At 30.2% G+C, this 23,066-nt stretch overlaps 1 long non-coding RNA gene across 2 annotated transcripts in view; it reads left to right on the top strand.

Annotated features, from left to right (window-relative positions):
* The window catches only part of LOC127175713 (uncharacterized), a 43,283-nt gene that overhangs the window by 5,603 nt on the left and 14,614 nt on the right, over positions 1-23,066 (top strand). The window contains exon 3 of one of the 2 annotated variants that reach the window (XR_007829024.1): positions 18,652-19,155. The exons of the other annotated variant lie outside the window; for it this stretch is intronic. This is a non-coding gene — a long non-coding RNA (uncharacterized LOC127175713). Of the gene's footprint in view, positions 1-18,651; positions 19,156-23,066 lie in introns of those variants that run through there. 2 annotated transcript variants of the gene reach the window in all.

Below are 23,066 nucleotides of genomic sequence, written 5' to 3'. Positions count from 1 at the left end.
GTATTTTTCCAGTTTAAAAAATTAATTTTGTTTTATTTTATTTTTAAAACATTTAATAAACAGTTTTAAATGTCTATTTTCCAGTTAGTTTAAAAGTTACTGAATATAATTTTATTTTGTTATTTTATTTTATTTTTAGAACATTAACTTAACAATGTTAAATTTGTCATTTTATTTTTCCAGTTAGTTTAAACATTAAGATTTTATTTATTTTTAAAACTAAGTAAACAGTTTTAATTTTGTCCATTTATTTTTCCAGTTATTTTCTTTTTTTAAAAAATAATTAGTTAGGGTTTTATTTTATTTTTAAAACATCATTAATGTTTTTCCATTTAGTTTAAAAAAAAAAAAAAAAAAAGAAAATTATTTTTAAATCTTATTTTTTTTTTTATATATATATATATATACACACACACATATTAAATTTATATATATATATATATATATAGACTCCTAAAAATAGAAGTTAGAGTTAATAGTTAAACTAAATAAATATCAAAAATGTTTGTAATATACATTTAATTTTATTTGAATAAATATTAATTTTATCTCGAGAAACAAAAATCTTCCTTTTTAATGGTTTTAGTAGTTAACTATAATAACCCTGGTACATTTGTACTTGGAGAAAACCTGGTAAAAATAACTGTCCTTGTTTTGCCCTCCAGATGGGACGTTACATCAAACCCATAAATAGTGAAACGTGAAAACCAATCTGAATCATTAAAATCACACAATCTAAAAACTAAACTGAAACAGTGTTCTACGCTTTTCCAGCTGTTTCTCTCACATCTTTGTGGAATTGAGTTTAACCCGCTGTGACTTGAGGTTTGCCCTGCGTCCACAGGAATATTGACTTCCCTCCGTGCTCCTATATCTGCGTTTAGAATATGCGCATATGTATGCGGTGTGTGTCAGGAGCGATTACGGCTGGTGCGGCTCGTCAATGAGAGCGCTGGCATCCTGATGTGGAAAGCAGGTGCTGTGGGACAGATGTCTTATTACTGCTGCTCGATAGGCCACAGTATGCGCTGCCAACTCGCGCACGCACACACACACACACGGACTGGATCGCTGCGAGTAAAGGAATTACATCCCGTCTGCCTGAAACACTCCTCAGGGAAATGACATCATCTGAGAAGGAAGAAAGAGGGAGGAGTTTTGTTCCTGGCTGATTTCTGCTCTTCATTAGCAGCAGAATAATGTGCTGAGATGTTTAGAAGAAACTGAAGTGCAAATCAATCTGGATTCCCTCATTTCTTTCTATTTTATACATCCTTCGTCCATGGGTTTTCCTCAGTGGGCAATTTGGCAAAACAAAACCAGAAGGATTATTAATTATGAATGCTGAATTTAGCCTCAGCCTCTAGAATGAGTCAATAATTAAAGAGTTTAAAAATGGTCCATTTATTTTTCCAGTTAGTTTTTGTTGATTTAAGTCATTTAATATTTTGTTTTATTTGAATTTAAAGCTGAATTCAGCTTTAAATTTGTATATTTATTTTTTCCATTTAAAGTATTTAACATTTTTTTTTGTTGTTGTTAAAATATTAATTAAACTGTTTTAAATTTGTCTGTTTTTTCAGTTAGTTTAAAAGTTATTTTATTTTATTTTTAACATTAGATTAAATAAGCAGCTTTAATTTTGTCTAGGTCTTCAGTTTAAAATTATTTAAAAGTTTTACTTTTTTATTTTTTAAATAATTGTTTTAAATGTCATTTTATTTTTCCAGTTCGCTTAAAGATTTTATTTTTAGAATGATATGTGAATTGTTTTAATTTTGTCAAATTAGTTTTCTAGCTAGTTTTAAAATTACTTAATATTTTGTTTTATTTTTAAGACATTAGGTAAACAGTTTGAATTTAAAACATTTAATATAATAATCTATTATATTATCTTTTTTCTATTTTTTTAAAGAATTATTTAATATTTTAATTAATTTTTAAACATTTAAATGGCTTTAAATTTGTCTGATTTCTAGTTAGTTTTAAAAGGAATGTTTTATCATTTTTATTTTATTTTATTTTTAAAACCTTAATGAAATAGCTTTAAATTTGTCTATTTGTCAAGTTGAAAATTTTTTTTAATTTTTAAAACATTAGTTAAACCGTTTTACTTTTGCCAAATTATTTTTCCAGTTAGTTTAAAGTTATTTAATATTTTGTTTTATTTGTGAAACATTAAGTAAATAGTTATAATTAAAAATATTAATATATTAATCTATTATATTATCTTCTATTTATTTTCCTTTTTTTTTTTAAAGAATTATTTAATGTTATTTATTTGTAAAACGTTAATTAAACAGTTTTAAATGTATCTGTTTTCTAGTTAGTTTCAAAGTAATTTAATGTTTTTTTTATTGTATTTTTTTAAAAATATGAAAACTTTTAATTTCTGTTTTTTTTTTCAATTACTTTAAGTTTTAATTTTGTTAATATTTATACGTATTAATTATAGTTATTAAAAATTATGTAAACAGCTTAACAGTCAAATTATTTTTTCCAGTTAGTTTTAAAGTTATTTAATATTTTGTTTTATTTTTAAAACATTAAGTAAACAGTTTTAAAACATTTTTCTATCTATTTTCCATTTATCTTACAAATTATTTGGTATTTCATTCACATATTTATTTTCAAAATATTAAACAGTTTTACATTTTTCTAATTTTCCAGTTAGCTGTTTAATATTTTTTTCCCCTGAAGTATTAATTAAATAAATATTTTTAAATGTCTTCCTTTTAATTTAAAAACGGTTCATTTATTATTCATTTAACATCTAACATTTTAATTGAATTACTGCTTTGATCACTGATTCTGATGTCTTAAGTGTTTTTTAAGTGTCACTCCTAGTCCTCCATACTTTACAACCAAATTATTTTGGATGCTGACTAGAGCATCTCTATACCGCTGTTGAGTTCCCAGGATGCTGCTCTGCTATTTCAGTCATTTTTCTTGCTGAAATCGAGCTGTTCCTCCTCTGTAGCGCTGGTGAGGTTTTGTGGCGTGTCAGTGATTGGTGATCTGTTTTCATTTGTCAGTTCTCTCTCACGGATGGAGGCACATGACAAAGTAGCTTGACACACTTGACGCCTGATTGATATTTCCATCGCTGGTGCTGTTGTTTTCTAGCAGGTGAATATGTGATGGGAAATAGTACAGAGTGCTGTGGTTCTGCAGTCTCAGAGTTTTTACTCCAGCTTATTTACATAAATGCAGTATAAACTTTAGTTCTTCTTTGTTTGTTTGTTTTTTAAGCTCAAAATGCCATTTCTGGCATCATTTACTTACCCTCATGTTGTTATGACTTGAAAACCTAAGCAGGTGAAATGATGACACTAATAATATTATTAAACACTCATAATATTGAGTGAATGTCATGAAAACATGGCCAGGTGAATTACCAAAAAAATAAAAACGTTAAAATATAAATATTATATGAAATAATAATTTATATTATATATAATTTATTATTATTATTATTATTATTATTATTATTTATTTTGCAAGTGAATATATAATAATGAATTTCATGAAAACATGGTAAGGTTAATTACAACAATAAAATGTAATAAATGAAAAATAAAATTAAAAAGTCAGTCGATAAAATTGTTGTTGTGGTTTTGCCAGTGAAATATAATAATGTCAAATATAATAATGTCATGAAAACATTCAATTAAAAACATTTTTTTTTTTTTAACAAAACATGTAAATAATGAATTAATAAAGTAAATAAATAAATAATTTTGCTAGTGAATAATAGTGAATGTCATGACATCATGGTTGGGTCAATTAAAAAATTAAAAAGAAACAAATAAAAAAATAAAATAAACGATGAATAAATTATAAAATGTTGTTGTTGGTGATATTTTGCCAGTGAAATATAATAGTGAATGTCATGAAAACATTAAATTAAAAACTTTAGTATTTTTTGTTTAAAACAAATGTAAATAATTAATTAATAATTAATAATAATAATACCAACAATAATGCTGTAGTAATTATTAAAAGTGTTGTTGTTGTTGTTGTTGTTGTTGTTGTTGTTGTTATTATTATTATTATTATTATTATTATTATTATTATTATTATTATTATTATTATTATTATTTTGCAAGTGAAATATAATGAATTTCATGAAAACATGGTCAGGTTAATTATAACAATAAAGTTAATAAATAAAAAATAAAATAATAAAATCAGTCAATAAAGTTGCTGTTGTTGTTTTGCCAGTAAAATATAATAATGTCAAATATAATAATGTCATGAAAACATTGAATTAAAAACATTTTTTTAGCAAAACATAAATAATGAATTAATAAAGTAAATAAATAAATGAATAATTAAAAAATATTTATTATTATTATTATTATTATTATTATTATTATTATTATTATGCTAGTGAAACATAATAGTAAATGTCATGACATCATGGTTGGGTTAATTAAAAAATTAAAAAGAAACAAATAAAAAATAAATGATAAATTATAAAATATAAAATATTATTGTTGGTGGTGGTGGTGGTGATGATATTTCATCACTGAAATATAGTGAATGTCATGAAAACATTAAATAAAAAACTTTAGTATTTTTTTTTTCAAAACAAATATAAATAATTATTGAATAAATAATAATAATAATAATAATAATAACACCAACAATAATGCTGTAGTAATTAAGTGTTGTTGTTGTTGTTTTTGTTGATATTTATTATTATTATTATAATTATTATTATTATTACTACTACTATTATTATTATTATTATTATGCCAGTGAAATATAATAGTGACGGTCATGAAAACCCGGCCAAGTAAATTAAAAGCAACAATAATTAAATAAATAAATAAATAAATAAAAATTATTATGCCAGTGAAATATAATGGTGAATGGAAGAAAACATGGCCAGGGGCCTGTACCATGAAGCCGGATTAGCTGGCTAGCCAGGTAAGTTTAGGATTAGTTTGCACCAGTGCTGGGTTTTAGGTACCATGAAAGAAACTCGGCTTCATTTGGTGTTCATTACCATGGTAACTTGCGCTGCACAGCTAACCTGCTCCGGGGCAGGTTAAGTTCTGGATTCGAGATCTCAAAACAAAATTTGACCAATCAGTAGTGAACATTTAAGTGACGCAACTAATTTCTAGTGTCTGTTGCAATGGCTTGTCCTTTTCTGAGAAATCCTGTGGACATTTCCGCGCAAATTGTTCGAAGAGCACTTCGCAGAGAAAGAGTTTTTAGGGACAGACAAGATCCCATTGCCTTCCCTGATATATTTTGCTGTATACTGACCTCTGTCTGGGAGACTTCATGTATGTGTGATGGCTTTAGCAGGGCCACTGTGTTTCCATCTACTGCATAACATAGTTAGTAATACAAAAATAAATAATGTAGTAAGGCTTTGGACACATACCCACTGTTACTTGCTTAGAGGAGCCAGGGTCAGACTGTCTAGCACCTGAAATACCATCCATTATTGGTCGCCCCTCATTGTTACTTAGAGCCAACTCCTCTGCCACAGTGTATTCTGGAGGAGGTGGTCCTGCTCCTGTTTTTCGGCCGTCACACTTTTTTCTGTTTGCTGCCAAGAAGCGTTTGTGATACAATGTTCTCATTTTAAAAAAAAAACACACATCATCAGAAATACTCACCACTTTGAAGTATATTTGTATATTTTGTCCTGATCTGCTGCCAAGTACGTTTGGAGTTTGGGTTGCATCTAAAAATAAAGTCAAGTAATATGATCTTGTATCATTTTCACATTTACATAAACAAATAAAAATACATTGTAATTTTGTGTATTTACACAATGCCTTCATATGAATATAGTTATATACATACATAGCCCTATACTATATAGCCATATAGCATATATATGTCTATGTATATGTGTGTGTGTGTGTGTATATATATATATATATATATATATATATATATATATATATATATATATATATATATATATATATATATATATATATATGTATATGTATGTGTGTGTGTGTGTGTGTGTGTGTGTGTGTGTGTGTGTCTATGTGTGTAAGCATTTAAAATTATTTTAACTGTTAACAGTAGTGAAAGCATACTGAAATAACATAAGTTAGTAACACTACAACTTTAGTGATCATTCTTCATTTGTCCGGTCGAATGCTTTTAACAATTACACTGTTATTGTAAAGTGTTAGCATAATTTTTACGGGCGTGCAAATACATAAACTAACGTTACATATACATAATTAGACCTTGATGTATAAAATATGTATTTAACTTACGCATTAACGCTATCCGCAATCTTTCTCCAACAGTCTTCTCTCGCTTTGGCAGCAGACACGGTATTACTGCGCGCTTGTAAAACGTGCTTAAATTCATTGTATTTCTGCATTATAATAGTTTGCTCCTCAGCGGAGAAATATAAGGACCTCCCTCTCTCCATGTCGAACGCAATTGGTTGTTCGGTGGCACGTCACTCTTTTATGTGCACGCGCGCGCCTCAAGTAATCATGCTTAAGGATCAAAACCTGGGTTAACAAAGAAAGTTGATGAGCTTCATCATGGTACCAATAATGCCTGATTGCATCGGTTTGGATTTGTCAACCCAAAACTAATCCTGTAACTCTGAGTTTGTTCATCTACGTTCATGGTACAGGCCCCAGGTCAATGTCTCTTTCATTCATTCATAAATAAATACATACATACATGCATAACTAACCACTGAAATATCACCTTGACCAGTTTTGTGAGATTCACCCACTTACCAAGAAATTTTAGCACAGCTAAATATAATTTTCAATTTCTACGATTATTTCAATGCACATTAATTTTCCTGCCAAAACCTGCATTTGATGCCACATAGGTCAGTTTGCAGCAGAGTAGACTACATTCAGGATTGACTATAGGGCTCCTAAATATAGACGGCGCATTGACTGAGCTCCTGTCTTCAGGCTACAAACTCCTCTGTGCCAGTGACCTGCAGGTTAGCTGGAAAAAACATTTGTTTTCCTTTGCCCTTTTATGTTCCAGGCTGGATCTCTCAAAGCTAATTGTTTAACATAATATATCTGATTTCCAAAGATTCAGCTGTTTCGACATCCATGCATTTAGATGTCTTGACTTTTTTTCAGGGTTAAAGGGGAACCTACATTTGTGTGTTCACTGGCGAGTGAGTTGGACTAAATATGTGCACCCTAGACACATTTGGCCTGGAGGGAAAGTTGGTTTTGTGCGTTTGTGTGTTTAACTCCTCCTTAATGTGTTGAGCTTGAATATGTGCAAAACTCTAGTGTAGTTTGCCAAGCTACAAACTACACCAGATAACACTGTCTGCATCATATTTGCTGAATGAAATCCAGTATTTGTTTCTTGCTCATTTTAGGCTGCGGATTACAAATTTTAGTGCCTGTTTCGATTGAGCAAGTTGCACGTTTTCACAAAATATGTGCATTTTCCACTTTGCAGTTATAATATACATTTTGAATACTTTGTTTTTAAAGCTATTGAAACTTTTAACACTTGACTGCCTGTAAGTAAGTGCATTAAAAATTATACACACATAAAAATTTAATAATCAATTATTTTGTGGGGGGAAAAAAACTTTCTTGTGAATAAAAAGTTATTTATATATATTTATCACAGCATAATTAAATTAGGTAATATTAGGTATTCTTGGAAATCTGTGACGTCTTTGCAATACATATAACACTGTTTTAATTGCTTATTTTAAAGAAATAGCACAAGCACATTTTTCAGTGCATTTCACAAATTTAGGTTAAAGTTTCAAAACAGAAGCAATAGATGCATGGCTTAAAATGAATTAATTTAAATTTTAATATTGGTCAGTTTTGTTCTATTAGCAGATTAAAAATATTAGTCCTATTGTTCAGTTAAGAGATTAAAATATTAGTTGCGATTGTAAAATTAAGAGATTGAAATGTCAATTGCTATTGTTCTATTAAAAGAATAAAATATTAATAATATTCTGTTAATGATTTAAATATTAGTTACTGTTTAATTAAGATATTAAATATTAATCTTAATGTTCTATTAAGAGATTAAAAGATTAGTTGCTATTAATTAAGAGATTAAAATTGTTTTATTGATTAATTAAGAGATATTAATAAATACATTAATAATGAAAAATTAATCTGTGTTCTGTTAAGAGATTAAAATATTAATTTTATTGTTCTATTAAGAGATTAAAAGATTAGTTACTATTAAGAGATTAAAATAGTTTTATTGATTAAGAGATATTAATAAATACATTATTAATAAATATTTCTCTTAATATTAATCTATTAAGAGAGTAAAATATTAATTTTATTGTTCTATTAAGATTAAATATTAATCTTATTGTTCTATTAAGAGATTAAAAGATTAAACTTATATTACAAGATTAAAAGATTAATTTTATTCTGTTAAAAGATTATTTTTATTCTATTAAGATATTAAAGATTAGTTGCTATTGTTTAAGAGATTGCAATAGTTTTATTGATAAATTAAGAGATATTAATAATAAAATATTAATCTGTATTGTTCTATTAAGAGATTAAAATATTAATTTTATTCAATTAAGAGATTAAAAGATTAATCTTATTCTGTTAAGAGATTAAAAGATTAATCTTATTCAATTAAGAGGTTAAAAGATTAATTTTATTATATTAAAAGATTAAAAGATTAATTTTATTCTATTAAGAGATTAAAAGATTAATCTTATTGTTCTATTAAGAGATTAAAAGATTATTTTTATTCTTTTAAAAGATTAATTTTATTTTCCAATTAAGAGATTTAAAATATTAATCTTATTCTATTAAAAGATTAAGATTAATTTTGTTCTATTAAGAGATTAAAAGATTAATCTTATTCTATTAAAAGATTAAGATTAATTTTATTTTATTAAGAAATTAAAAGATTAATCTTGTTCTATTAAGAGATTAAAAGATTAATTTTATAATCTATTTTTTTTTATTTAAAATGTTGTACTTTCACAATGAATATTGGAGTACAATTTACAAAAAATACATTTTTTTTTTTTTTCTACTTAAAAGATTTAAAAAAAAAAAAAATTGTGTACAGTTTTTCACTTAGAAATCACTAGTAAATTAATTATTACAAAGAAACATGAAGTAATGTTGAATAATTTTTAAAGGGGTCATCAGATGCTCATTTTCCACAAGTTGATATGATTCTTTAGGGTCTTAATGAAAAGTCTATAATATACTTTGGTTAAAAATTCTCATTGGTTGTGTAAAACAACACCCTTTTTACCTTGCGAAAATCAGCTCTGCAAAAATCATCCTGTTCTGGTCGAGGCTGCTTTAAATGCAAATGAGCTCTGCTCGCCCCGCCCCTCTTTTGAAGCTGTGGATTGACAAGCCTGTTTACTTTAGCCGCGTTTAGCCGCTAAACTTGTCAACTAGCACATTATTAGGAAAGGCGATCGCAAAGATTCATTAAAAAAAACCTTATACTCACTACTTCTGTAAGTGAAGCTGGATCACGAATGATTCACACAAACATAGACGGATATATGTAGATCGGGAGGCGCATTCTCTTTACAAACAAACGTGATGCACATCTTCAGCAGCTCAGATGTCGGAAGTAAATGACGACCACTACGTTCATTATTACATCCAGCAACACAACACCTCAATCGCTCAATTCTTGTCTAACTTACATCCCTGCTCCGGCATCAAAACATGGAGGTAGGGTTGTGATGATGAGGAAATTTCCCCACCGGTTAATCGACATGTGACAACACCGGTAATACCGGTATCACCGTGGGGGTGGGGGTTTCCTCTTTTCCTCTTTTTTTCTGCGTTTAAATAGCTTATAAATGCGTGCGTATTATACTTTCACTTTGTTTTGCGGGAATTGGCAATTCAGCGTCAATTGTTTGAATGGACGACAACGAAAGTACCAAAAAAAAAAAAATCACTGATATTAAACAGAACTTTTATTAACACAAAAAAAAACACAACGCCATTCTCTTTCTGTAAATTCGACTCCTCTCGTTCTCCTCACGTGATAAATGAAATATGACGCATTGTAGCCATGTTCAGTTTTTCATTATAGTGCATGCTCTCGTCTTAAGTAAATTATTTAGAATTATATTTTCCATTTAATTCAAATAAATATTTAATAAAAAAAAACAAATACTTAAAAAAAAAAAAAAAAAAAAAAAAAAAAAAAAAAAAAAAAAAAGGTGGGGACGGTGTCACGGTGGAAGAGTGATGTCACCGGTGTTGCGTCTTAAAACCGGTAACACCGTCAACACCGTCTATCGTGGCAAGCCTACATCGAGGTTGGACTGTTACAACTGGTTGGAGGTAAGATGCTCATGTCAATCAACTATCGTGGGAGCGGCTTCTGTGGGTGTTACGCAACAACGACAGAATGGCTCGATCTGAAAAAGGGAATGTTATTTTTACGGATTAAAAACCACTGTGTGGATTTTTACCATTACAGGGTAGATTTGTACATACACTGCCACACACATTAATGTTCAAACAGCATGTACTTAGCATCTGATGACCCCTTTAAAGTGAAAAGACTGAAAGTGTATTTTCTTGTGAAACTTGCTCCAATAATCTGTTTTATTTACAAAAATATATATATTTTTTTTCTAATTTTTTTTTTTTTTATGGAACCAAAGCAGTTTTTAGGTGATGGCATTAAACTTCAGTAGAAAATTTACACCAAATACTAAGAATAACACTAGAAAACACTGTTTAACAACTGAAACTGCTGGTGACCAGCTTTTTCCTCTTGTGAAGAACAAATGGCATTTTATTCATCCGTCTGAAAGTTATACTCTGAATCTTTCCTCCCACTACAAAGACATTGAGCTCAAAGGCAGAGCCTCTCATTAGCGTGGGCGGTTGAAGATCCTGGCAGCCTTTGTTATATGTAGAAAGCGCTAAAACAGCGTCTGTGAAGTCTGTCACCGGAGGGACTGTCGGTCAGTTTAGATTGTGTTCCTCGTCAGGAGATGGGAAGAATCCCAGGTCGGTCTGATTGATTTGCACTACAAAGCAAAAGTGAGGCATCATGTGTGACTCTGGATGATAGACCACCCAAAAAACATCAGAATGAGAACGCATGAACCGACATGAGTCCAAACTTACATTTAATTTCCTGATATCTTAGAAAGTGTCTGTGAGAAGTATGGGTTTCAAATCTGTTTGAATGATCAAAGATGAGTTTGGTCTTGCTGTGGTTGGAAATTACGGTGAAAATCTTGGCTGTTATTGCATACAGTGTTAAGTTCAGTCTAAAGTTGTAAATCGTGTTCAGAGACCGTTTTCTTCCGTTTTTATAGTCCAGACCATCTGGTTGCAGAAGCTATCTAATGCTTCTGTATTTAATTGGTCATTGACGTATAAGGATTTTTGACAGGACAATTTTAAAATACAAAAAATAATCATATCTGTTGTAATTGTTCAGATATTAAGAATGTTGTGTACACATTCATATTAGAATTTAAAATTAAGTGATTTTTAGTGTTTTTTTTTTTTTTTTTTTTCCCATCTCGATGAATTGACCATAGCCTTAAAAAATGTTAAGTGGTGTGACCATGATTTGTATTAAAATTAAATAATTTCCTCAACATGCTTAACATTTTTTAGCTGTTCTCAGTAATTGTGTTTAGAAAGAAAGTATTTGCATTTATTATGAGTTTTTGTAAATGATGATCTCATTTTTGTTTTATAATTTCAGAGTTGCCTTCTTAAATGTAGTTAGCAGACTTATTTTTCCTGTAAATTGCATTTAACTGATACATTTATTCCTATTATTGGTCGCACTACATGATGGGTGGTCGCTCCAAAAGATGCAAAGACCTTATATCAGTATATGAGATGTGTGAAAAGTGTAGCACATGGCATTAACTGTAGGCATTTCTTTGCCCAATCTTGGCTGCACAATTGACCCTTCGCTGGGAGTTTGATTAACAGGCGATCTGACCAATTATAATGGCAAATATGCCGTATTGTCCAACAAACAAATCAGACAGGAGAGTAGATTTAAGTGGGTGGACTTCAACTTGAAAAATACAAAGAATAACACTATTGAATTGATGTTCTTGCTGTGGTTGGAAATTGCAGTGAAAATGTTGGCTGTTATTGCATACAGTGTAATGTTGATTCTAAAGTTGTATATCGTGTTCAGAGACCGTTTTCTGCAGTTTTTATAGTCCAGCCCATCTGGTTGCAGAAGCTATCCAATGCTTCTGTATCGTATTGGTCATTGACGTATAAGGATTTTCGACAGGCCAATTTTTAAAATACAAAAAATAATCATATCCGTTATAATTGTTTAAACATTAAGTATGTTCTGTACACAAATTAATATTACAGTTTAAAATTAATTTGTGTTTTTTTTCATCTTGATAAATTGGCCATAGCCTTAAACAGTGTCATGTGGTGCGACCATGATTTATTAAAATGTTCTCAGTAATTAAAGTGTTTAGACACAAAGTGTTTGCATTTATTTAGTTTTTTTTTAATAGTGATCTCATATTATTGTTTTATAGTTTGTTGCCTCCTTAAATGTAGTTGGCAGACTTATTTTTCCAGTAAATTGCATTAAACTGATAAAAATACCATTCACTTAAGCATACTGTAGCAGTGATCCATATTTCAACCACAGAAATAAGATATTTTATTTTTATTTTAATACAGTTATTATTAGACCACATGATATCCAAATGTGGAAACTACATACCAGCTGTTAAAAAGGTTATTTTTTTCCAAATTTGTAACTCTAAAGAGTTACAAACCGGCTCAACGCTTCCATTAGTCATTGCCAAATTGATATGATATAAAGTCCTATCTTTGAATGGATTTCTGCATAAAAGTCCAAAAATGGTAGTTTCTTGATGGTCGCACCTCATGATATTTCATAAAATAAAATATAAATACAAATGCTTTGCAATTTTATACAGGATTACAAAACACTTTGGAAATCATGCCAAATAGTGCAGAAAATGAATCAGAATAAATTAAGGGTAATTTCAAAGACGTTTCCAAAGCAACAGTTATGGCCGGATGGTCGCACAGCGTGATATTTTGACACTTTGAATAACAGAAAAATTATGTTGGAAAAAAGCATTTAAACAAATTTTTAACTGAAAAAAATGCAATCGGACAGAAAATTTAGGCGTCACGTCATGGCTTAAGCGTCTAAGTACTTTTTTGGGCCAATATAGATGAGTTTAGAGCTACAGATATGCACAGAAAACCACAGATTATTACCTTAAATCTGAAATAAACTGCAGTATTGCTTACTTTGTTGAACTGGATAAGATATACACTTGCACAGAAACTTAGCTTGCATTTCTATATCTGTGTATGTGTGTGTAGTTTGCTGAGGTGTTGTGTGTTTCTCCGTACAGCACGGACTCCTGTCGCTGTGATTGATTTTGTGAGTCCCGCTGGCTAGTGTCCGTGACACATGAAAGGGCCTTCAGATGTTGAAGAGACCCAGAATTCCCTCTGTTTCCTCAAACACTGGCCTTCTGTGCTTCTCATCTCCCAACCTGGTCTTCATCGCTTTAAAAAAAAAAAAATAAAAAATGGACAAGCCTCATGCTCTTCAGATTCTGGATGGGCTTCATACTGTATGAAGTGTGTTTTTTATGAACGCAATACAGCTGAAATATAGATTTGATAGTGCTTTCTTGTTCTTTTCGGCCATATGGTCAAGCCTAAGAAGGATTTTCACTTTTGACCAGTTATTCCTAGAGCTATTTTAACTTGGTAACAAATTTCAGTTCAGGCTTAGCGTGTCCGAGATGTGGATGAGTTTGTTTCTTCATCAAATTTGTAAAAGTGTAGCATATTACATCACTTGCTCACCAGTGGATACTCTGCAGTGAATGGGTGCCGTCGGAATGAGACCGATTTTAAAAACATCACAATCCACAAGTAATCCACACCACTTCAGTCCATCAATTCAGGGCTGTACAGTGCGACTGAAAACATCTACATGCGACTATGGAAAAAATATTTAGGAGCACCAGTGCGACTAACTCGATCAGAGATTCGTTGTGCAGCGTAGGAAGCTTCACTGATTATAATGAAACGGTGAGATCGCGATGAACGAAGGACAGTGAGAGCTTTTAATGATTTTCAGGGGGAGTTTGCAAATGTGATACTGATTAAATAGAACAGTTCAATAAACAAGAAATTAATATTAAGCAGTGTTTCCCACAGGATTTTATGAGACTGTGGTGGGTGGACCTCGGTAAAATTTTGTACATTTTAAAATTAAATTCATCTATCTGGTGCACTTTAAGTTTTTAAAATTAAGAGCTCCAACTAGGGCTGGGCTATATGGGCAGATAAATTACAATATTTTTTTTCATATCAGATATCGGTAATTATCACGATAAATGTCAAATCTTTATTTCTTTCAAGTTTAAAGTCATATTTTTGCTCCAAAGTGAAAGTTGTAGAAACCAGACTATTAATTTTCCTTAACAAAATAAATATCTAAATAGAAAAATTAATTTCTGCATGTTCTGAGTTATATTGTTTCAAATGAAGAAACAGGTTTGAGCTGTCTAATAAAAATAATAATAATAATAATAATAAACCACGCTTTTTCCAGTGTACAGAGGTTTATGGGAGTATTTTGTTAATTTGTGGCAAAAAAAAACACATTGAAGTGGCAAGCTATCAGAACCGAACCGAACTGAAAACTGTGGTTAAAAACCGAGGTACGTATTGAACCGTGGACTAACAGTATTGTTGCATCCCTAGTAAAAATATAACTACATGGTTTTATAGGTAGCTTATTTGTATGAAAAACTGTAGTCTAAAAACATTCAGTATAAATGCACACACGCTATAGCTTAATCACAAATACATACATACTATAATATACCATTACTCCTGTAATTAAACTCAATGAGAAAATCCCACAAAATACCATGGTGCATTGATGGAGCTGTTCACATATCGTGTTTTTTGCACGCTCAAGTTTGTTATTTTAAATGTAGGCGCGCGGCAGCTGCGCTCATAATGGAAGCGACACGGTCGCGATGCGCTTGTTTTTTCTAGGCTCATTTTTTCTGCGCCGCATCAAGCTCGCGCAGCACGGCAGTTTGAACTTTGGTCTGAGTGGATAAACTGATCCGTGTGGCATGATTCAAAGGAGTCGCACTGTTTCGTTCTGCTTTTGGCACATAAAAATTATATTGAACATTTCTCGAACTCTTCATATCGTTTTATCGAGGAAAATTATATTGCGGTAATTTTGAATTATCGCCCAACCTAGCTCCAACACAGGTTCAGTGTGCAAACTAAGCAAAGATAAAGCTGGTGAATTGACAAACAAATTAGAATATAAGAGTAATAATAATTTTATTTTATATTATTCCTATGACAGTAATAGCCATATACTGTAAAACAATTGCATAATAAAATAAATGAAATGTGTATTTCACAGGTATATTATTTTACTTTATTCTACAGTTGGGAAATTACAATACACTTGCAAGCAGGACCTAAAACTAACATCTGGTGACTTGAGAAAATTTACCGGCCATAAATGTGTTTTTCCAGGCCATGAGACTGTAGTTGCTGCTACTACAACAACTAAACATAGTTAATAAAAAAATGTGAATTAAAAATTAAAATTAGAACCTGCATTTTCACTGCCTTTTAATCACTATACAAAAATGCTACACACATTCACTACAGAGAATCCATTGGTAAACAAGTGATGCAATGCTACATTTCTCCAATTCTGATGAAGAAACAAACTCGTCCACATCTTGGATGGCCAAATCCAAAGTTTCTTAGCATTGATCTCTAGCAGTCGTTCTATTACTCCAGCTGTGATTAGACTCTATAAATAGAATCCATCTGCTCTGTTCTGAAATGAACGCACTTATTCCATCACATCACATTATTTTAAGGCTCTTAACTGGACTTGAATGTAAAATCTCTAAAGGCAGAAAAGGACAAGGTGGAAAGCAGGCTCTTTCATTCTTCTGCAAGTTATTAACATACAGGGAATGACTACTTAGGAGTTATTAAATTATTCAATTTTCAAAAGGTCTGTCTTGAAGTAGGAAAGGTGCCATGTATAATTTACCTCATCATACTCTCATTAGATGATGCTTTTAATGTCTTTGAGAGCTGCCTTGGCCTGGTCTTTTAGTATGATCTTTTGAAAATACAATGTTTCTGTGCTCGTCTGAACAAGTCAGATGTTAAATGTAAAGATGCTTTTAAGAGCATCTGAATGCAGATAATATGAAATCTGAAAATAGAGCCTTATATCACATGTAATGTATTTTTGAGTAGAACAGAATATTAAAAGCAAAATAAATGGTGTGGATTTTGATTTCATGGTGACTTTAAGGTAAGAACATCATAATAACAGATGGTGCTCCACTTTCCACGGTCACCTCTTGCCAGCGTCTTATCTGTATGTGCCTCGGGCTCCACTAATAACACGATTGTCATGTGAAATAGCTGGAGGGGAAAGAGAGAGAGAGAAAGAGAGGGATAATGAGAGGAATCTCAGAGGAATCAGACATAAGAGCTCATCTCCAGTTTCCCCTGGTTCCTCTTCAAGCATACAAGGATGATGGAAGACTTTGTTCAGCATCGTTCTCCCTGAATCCATTATGGAAAGGAAAACTAAACAGTGTCTTATAAACCTCACTGTTTAATTTAAATATTTTTGTATTTTTGTGTTTAGATCTGTGTTAAGTATAAATAAGAAACTATTATACTATTTTATTTATTTTGTTTTTTTTTGTGTGTGTTTGTAATTTTTATTATTTAAAAAAAGTATATAATTTGTTTTAAGTATTTTAGTGCATTAAGTTAAACTAAACAAAAAATCAGAAATGTTGCCATAACTAGTTTTTTTTTTTTTTTTTTTTTTTTTTCTTTTGGTTAATGTTTATTTTATTTCAAGTAATAAAATGTTTTATGATTTCATTTCAAGTTTTAGTTAACCATATTAACCCTGGTTTAGATACCTTCATTATTATTTGTAGCTATGTCTTTTGCACAGGTAAATATTATAACTTCTGAAATATGTATAGCATGAATGCAAACTGATCAGGAGTTTCACAAAACGTCAGAAAAGTTCCCAATGTAGATTTCGCTCATTCTCAAGTTTATCATTACTCATTTTATTCATTTTCTCGTTTAATTAAAATGAATACAGACATTAAAAACACTAATAAAAATGACAAAAGCGCACAACAAAATTACAAAAACCTTTCAAAAAATGAAAAAGAAAATGGAAAATCTAAAAAAAAAACTATTTTAAAATTTTAATAAAAGCTATCTAGTTATTGAAAAAGCAGTTGTTAATTTTACGCAAAATGCAACATCCGCCGTGTTATTCTGTCATGTTTTCTCCCTTTTTTTCCAAACCGTGACAAACGCCAGTCTCCCTTTTCTGCAAAATGCAATACATCCGCTCAGCCAATCACAGCGCAGCATTTCACGCATTGTAAACAGTAAAGGCGGTGCTTTGAATACACCCGCATCCTAGTTTTCAATGTTGAGTAATGTATCACTGACATATCTGACGAATTCTTTCATACACAAAGTGTAGAGAGAATGTGAATAAGAGATTGATTGTGCAGTGTAGAGAGTTTCGTTGATTATAATTTTGTGAGATCGCGATGAACTAAGATGAGTGACAGATTTTAATGATTTTTAAGGGACTTCGTAAATGAGATATTGATTTAATACAACAGTTAAATAAACAAGAATGAATGAATCAGCCATTCAAACGAATCAAATGAATGATATGATTCAGAAATTAAATCAGTGACTTACCACCACCTACTGGCAGTATTTCATTTTTATCTTCTTTTTAGTTATTAAAATCATTTAATATTTCTATGTTCAGAATTGTATATTTAAAACATTAATCTTAACAAGAGTTTATGAATTTGATTGCACTTATGCCATCTCTTTCCATCACTTATACTTTCTCTAAAATCCTAATGGATTTATTGCATTTTGGGAGAAAATAATCAATTTTTATAATAAATCTTTGAAAAATCAAAATCTAGATTTGAATTTGTTATTATAACCTAAAGATGCTATGTGAAAGTTTAAAACAGAAGATAGTGGTTTTCATCTCGCCACTTTCTTGGTAAAGAAAACACATTTTTACTCAAATTAATCAAAATGGATTTTATATATATATATATATATATATATATATATATATATATATTATATATATATATATATATATATATATATATATATATATATATATATATATATGTATGTATGTATGTATGTATGTATGTGTGTATATATAGATGTGTATATCTGTGCGTGTATGTATATGTGTGTGTGTAAATACATAAAAGGTAAGATAATATTGAAAATAAAATTAATACATGTTTTATATGTATTTATACAGAGAGAGAGACAGACAAATATAGAAGATTTTTCAGTGTATCTTAAATTAAATTATTTTTTATTACCTCACTGGCAAATAGTTTTTGTTTTCAACATAAATCTTACCACATTTATTGTGCTTTATGCCTGTTTTTGCAGTGTTTGGACAAATCATCCCCAATAAGAGCAGAAGAATATATAATAGTCACTTTCGCTTTGTTTACTCTAAACTTTGTACAATTGAGGTTTTACTAGCTCTCATTTCACTCTCTTGTAGCTCAAATGACATGAGTGTTGAAGCTCAACGTGGGAGTGACTCTGGCAGGAATCCACTGAACACAGGGCGAGATGAGGGCGTGTGGCGCAGCCGTCCCACTGAGCTCAAAATGGTCCCAGATGGGCTGTGACAGGTTTGACGGGTGGCCGCAGATCTCCGCTGTCAGTGTTTCTAGGGGGAGGATTATTTTGGGCTTCTGGTGAGACTCTGTCCTCGGGCACCATTTTGCACATTTCGGAGTTGCTGGTGTGGCAACAAAAATAAAAGGCAGCTAATTGGATTCTATCAGAGCCACACAAAGCCCGGAGTAAAGCAGTGCTGGAAACGCTGCCGACAGCTTCATGCTAATCTTCTGAGCTCAAGGGTTTATCAATAATTATTCATCAGCGGAAACATTCAAGCACGAACAGCAGCAGCAACAAAGCTGTTGGGTGACTAGATGAAAAATGCATTGTGAGCTGCTGTTGCAATAGAAATGAGGTCTTCTGTTATAAATATACTTACTGTCTTGGTGTCATAAAACATAGTCTGACATCTTTTTAAAGATGTTTGGCTTTCAAAATTCAGGTAATTTCAAGTAGTAATTTCACTCCAAAAGCTAAGGGGGGAAAAAAATGGAAGAATATTACATTTTATGGGCCATTTGGATTTTTTTGCATCATTTTAACATTATTTGCATGACAACTTTCTTTAAATAAAAATAATTATCTTTCAAATAATTTTTAAATAAAATAAAATATAAACTTGAAAAACTAAAAAAAAAAAAAAAAAAAAAAAAAAAAAATAGAGATGTCTTCAAATAAAAGTTTAGGTTGAAGTATTGTAATTACTAAAGTTGAAAGAAAAATCAATTAAAGCTTGATAGAAATATAATAGAAAATTAAAAAGCAAATTAAAATATTAATAAATACTATAATAGTATACAAATACTAAAATGACATGGCATAACAATCATATTATTTAAATTGTAAAATAGTTAACATTGATTTATTTTAATGCCTTTATGATGATTAAAAAATATTGCAATCCAATTAAAAAAGGTTTTAAAAATCATAGAATTACTATTGAGAATTTTTAATTTTATTAATTAAAATAAATCTAAAATAAAATATAAACATTAGATATAAAATATAAAAAATAAGTGTATAAAACAAATATAAAAATGTATAAAAATAAATATAAAAAAATGAAAATTAGAAATGTTGCCTTAAAATATTTAAATATCTGAAATCAAAAGTGAATAGAAATAAAAGTGCATAGCAAAATTACCAAAATGTAAACTAAAATGAAAAATAAAACTGTAAATAATAAATCAAAGTCAAAATATTAATAAATACTATAATGGTATATAAATAATACTAAAATAACATTGCAATAATAATTGTACACAAGTTATTTAAATTGTGAAGCAATTACACATTGATTGACTGTAATGCTTTTGATTACTAAAAAAAATACTGCAATTCAGTTAAAATCTGATAAGAATTTATATTTTTACTTTTGCTAATAAAATAAATTGAACTTTAAAAAATTGAAATAAAGCTGAAATAAAATAAAATATAAACATTAGAAAAACTTGGGAAATTAAAATTTGAAATAAAAATAAACCTTTAATAAATATTAAAACAACTGCTTGTTTTATGATGCTGCATGATTTATTGTAATGCTGTTATGATTACAAATATTGCAATTCAGTTAAAATTCTAAATGACTATTTTTACTATTACTAATAAAATAAAGAAATCGTTATTGAAATAAAGCTGAAATAAAAATAGAAATATTAGAAAAACTTAAACTTGAAAAATAAATGAAAATTTGAAATGTTGCTTTAAAATATTACTGAAATAAAAAATAATTTATGCTAAATAAAAATATAAGACCCTACTGAAAACAACAAAAGCACAATAAAATTAAACTAATTAAACTAAAATCTGAAATATTAAGAAATACTATAATGCTATATAAGTAATACTAAAATAACACTGCGTAACAATCATATTAAAATTGTAAAGCAGTTATGCACTGATTTATTATAATTTTTTTTTATATTGATTAATACTGCAATCCGACTAAAAATAGCTGTATTACAGTAAAGTATTATTGAGAATAATGGAAATGACAAAAAGCTCTTTTTGCATTAAAGTAATGCGAATTTGCTTTAATGTTTGTCATCTTAATTGTCAAACATTTTGAACACCTGAAATACCATTTCAGCAGGACTTCATATATATATATATATATATATATATATATATATATATATATATATATATATATATATATATATATTTTTTTTTTTTTTTTTTTTTTTTTCTTCATTTTGTGGTGTCTTGTGAGATGTTCTGGACAGGTTTTGTGAAATTCACACATGAAGATGTATTTATCACTCCAGTCAGGACTGACGACTATTCACTTATGTATGAATGTGGACAGTGTCGAAAATGACTTTCCTGTTGCAGTTTTAACGAGATGTACAAATGCTTGCCGGATTCTGGTGACACTTTGACCCTCACAATTTATGAGCTGCTCTGTAGATAAATGATGTCTCCAAATAAAATCATGCAACGCTCCAAAAGCCAACAGCAATCAATCCACAAATCGTCATGTGTGAGTATTTACAGGCGGCGACCACAGAGGTCACAGTCAATAGAGCAGCATGTCGCCATTTCTGAGCTCTTTGAGATGATTGGATTTCTCCTATTTAAGACAGAGAGCATAGTGTCAATCACATTACGAGAGATCAGTGTGTAAATCAGTGCTGAATTAGTTGCTCGGTGAGTGTGAAATACATTCATTGCGAGTCTTCAGGTGGACACTTCATCATCTTCTGATGGATGAGTATGAGTGTGGGATATGAGAGTGACCAGCATATATCAGCTGTTCATATTCTTGGATTTTTTTTTTTTTTTTTTAAATTGCATTGAATTTTTCACCTCGAGATGACATTAATCATCATATCCCTTAATTTAGCCCTGGAACTATTGCATTCCAGTAGTTATTGCATTAGCTACATAATGCATAGCTAACTAACAATAAGCAGTGGAGCATATTTCTGAAGCATTTCTATTCCAGTTCAGCTGTTTTCATTCTGTGCATTCATATAACACATTTGGGAAAATTTTTATGCAGTTGCTATGATAATCTGGGGGGTGTTGTTGTTGTTGTTTTAAATATATTGTTATTCAGTTGCTATAGTGTTCAATTTTTTTTTTTTTTTCTAACATGTTGCTATGGAGTTACTAGGGTGTTTTGATTGTCCTATGTTGCTTTGCATGTTGCTTTCTGGGTATTTATGCAAGTTGCTGTGCAGATGCAAGGGTTCTCTATGATGTTCTGGGTGTTTTTTTGTTTTTTTATTTATTTATTTTTTTTAACCATATTGCTATTTAGTAGTTTTCTGGGTGGTTTTTAACATTGCTATGGAGTTGCGAGGGTGATTTTGTGCAGATACTATGGTTCTCTGTGGTTTAACATGTTGCTATGATGCTCTGGGTTTTTTTTTTAATCATATTGCTATTTAGTTGTTTTTTAACATTATGAGGGTGTTTTGATTATGTTGCTATGCAGTTGCTGTGGTGATCTCAATGTTTTTTTGAACATGTTGCTATGGAGTTGCTAGGGTGTTTTGATTGTTGCTATGCAGTTACTAGGGTGTTCTGTGTTTTATGCATGTTGCTGTGCAGATGCTAGGGTTCTCTGTGGTTTATAACACATTGCTATGTTATGATGTTCTGGGTGTTTTTTTTTTTTTAAGGCATATTGCTATTTAGTTGCTGGGGGTTTTTTTTGGGGGGGGGTTGTATTTTTTTCATGTTACTAGGTTTATTTTTTTTTTTTTTTTATTTACTTATTTTTTTAAATGTATAATTGCTATAGTGGTTTTTAACATTGTTGTTTGTGTTTTTTCATATTGCTAGGTAGGGCTGCGCGATAAATCACGACAATGTCGCAATCGATATTCGGAAAAGCTTCGATATTCATTGTGTTAACATGTTGCTATGCAGTTACCATGGTGTTCTGGGTGATTTTAAGCACACTGCTGTGCATTTGCTGTGATGTTCTAGATGGTTTCTGTAATGTTGCTATGCAGTTGCTATGCTGTTCTGGGTGGTTTTATGTATGTTGCTATGATCTGGGTGATCTGGGCTTTTTTTTTTTAAATGTATAATTGCTATAGTGGTTTTTAACATGTTGCTAGGGTGTTTTGATAATTTTGTTGCTGTGTGGTTGTTAGGTTGTTCTGGGGGTTTATACATGTTGTTGTGCAGATACTAGGGTTCTCTGTGTGGTTTTATGTATGTTGCTATGATCTGGGTGATCTGGGCTTTTTCTTACGCTGCTACGCAGTTGCTACCGTGTTATGGTTGATTATTTAAAAAAATGTTTTTAGACATGTTACCGTAGATATTTGGACA

The sequence above is a fragment of the Labeo rohita genome, chromosome 13, assembly GCF_022985175.1.
Source record: "Labeo rohita strain BAU-BD-2019 chromosome 13, IGBB_LRoh.1.0, whole genome shotgun sequence".
In the NCBI taxonomy this organism is placed as follows: Eukaryota; Metazoa; Chordata; class Actinopteri; order Cypriniformes; family Cyprinidae; genus Labeo; species Labeo rohita.
Note: the sequence above shows the minus strand (reverse complement) of the source record. Positions and strands in the feature narration are given on the sequence as shown.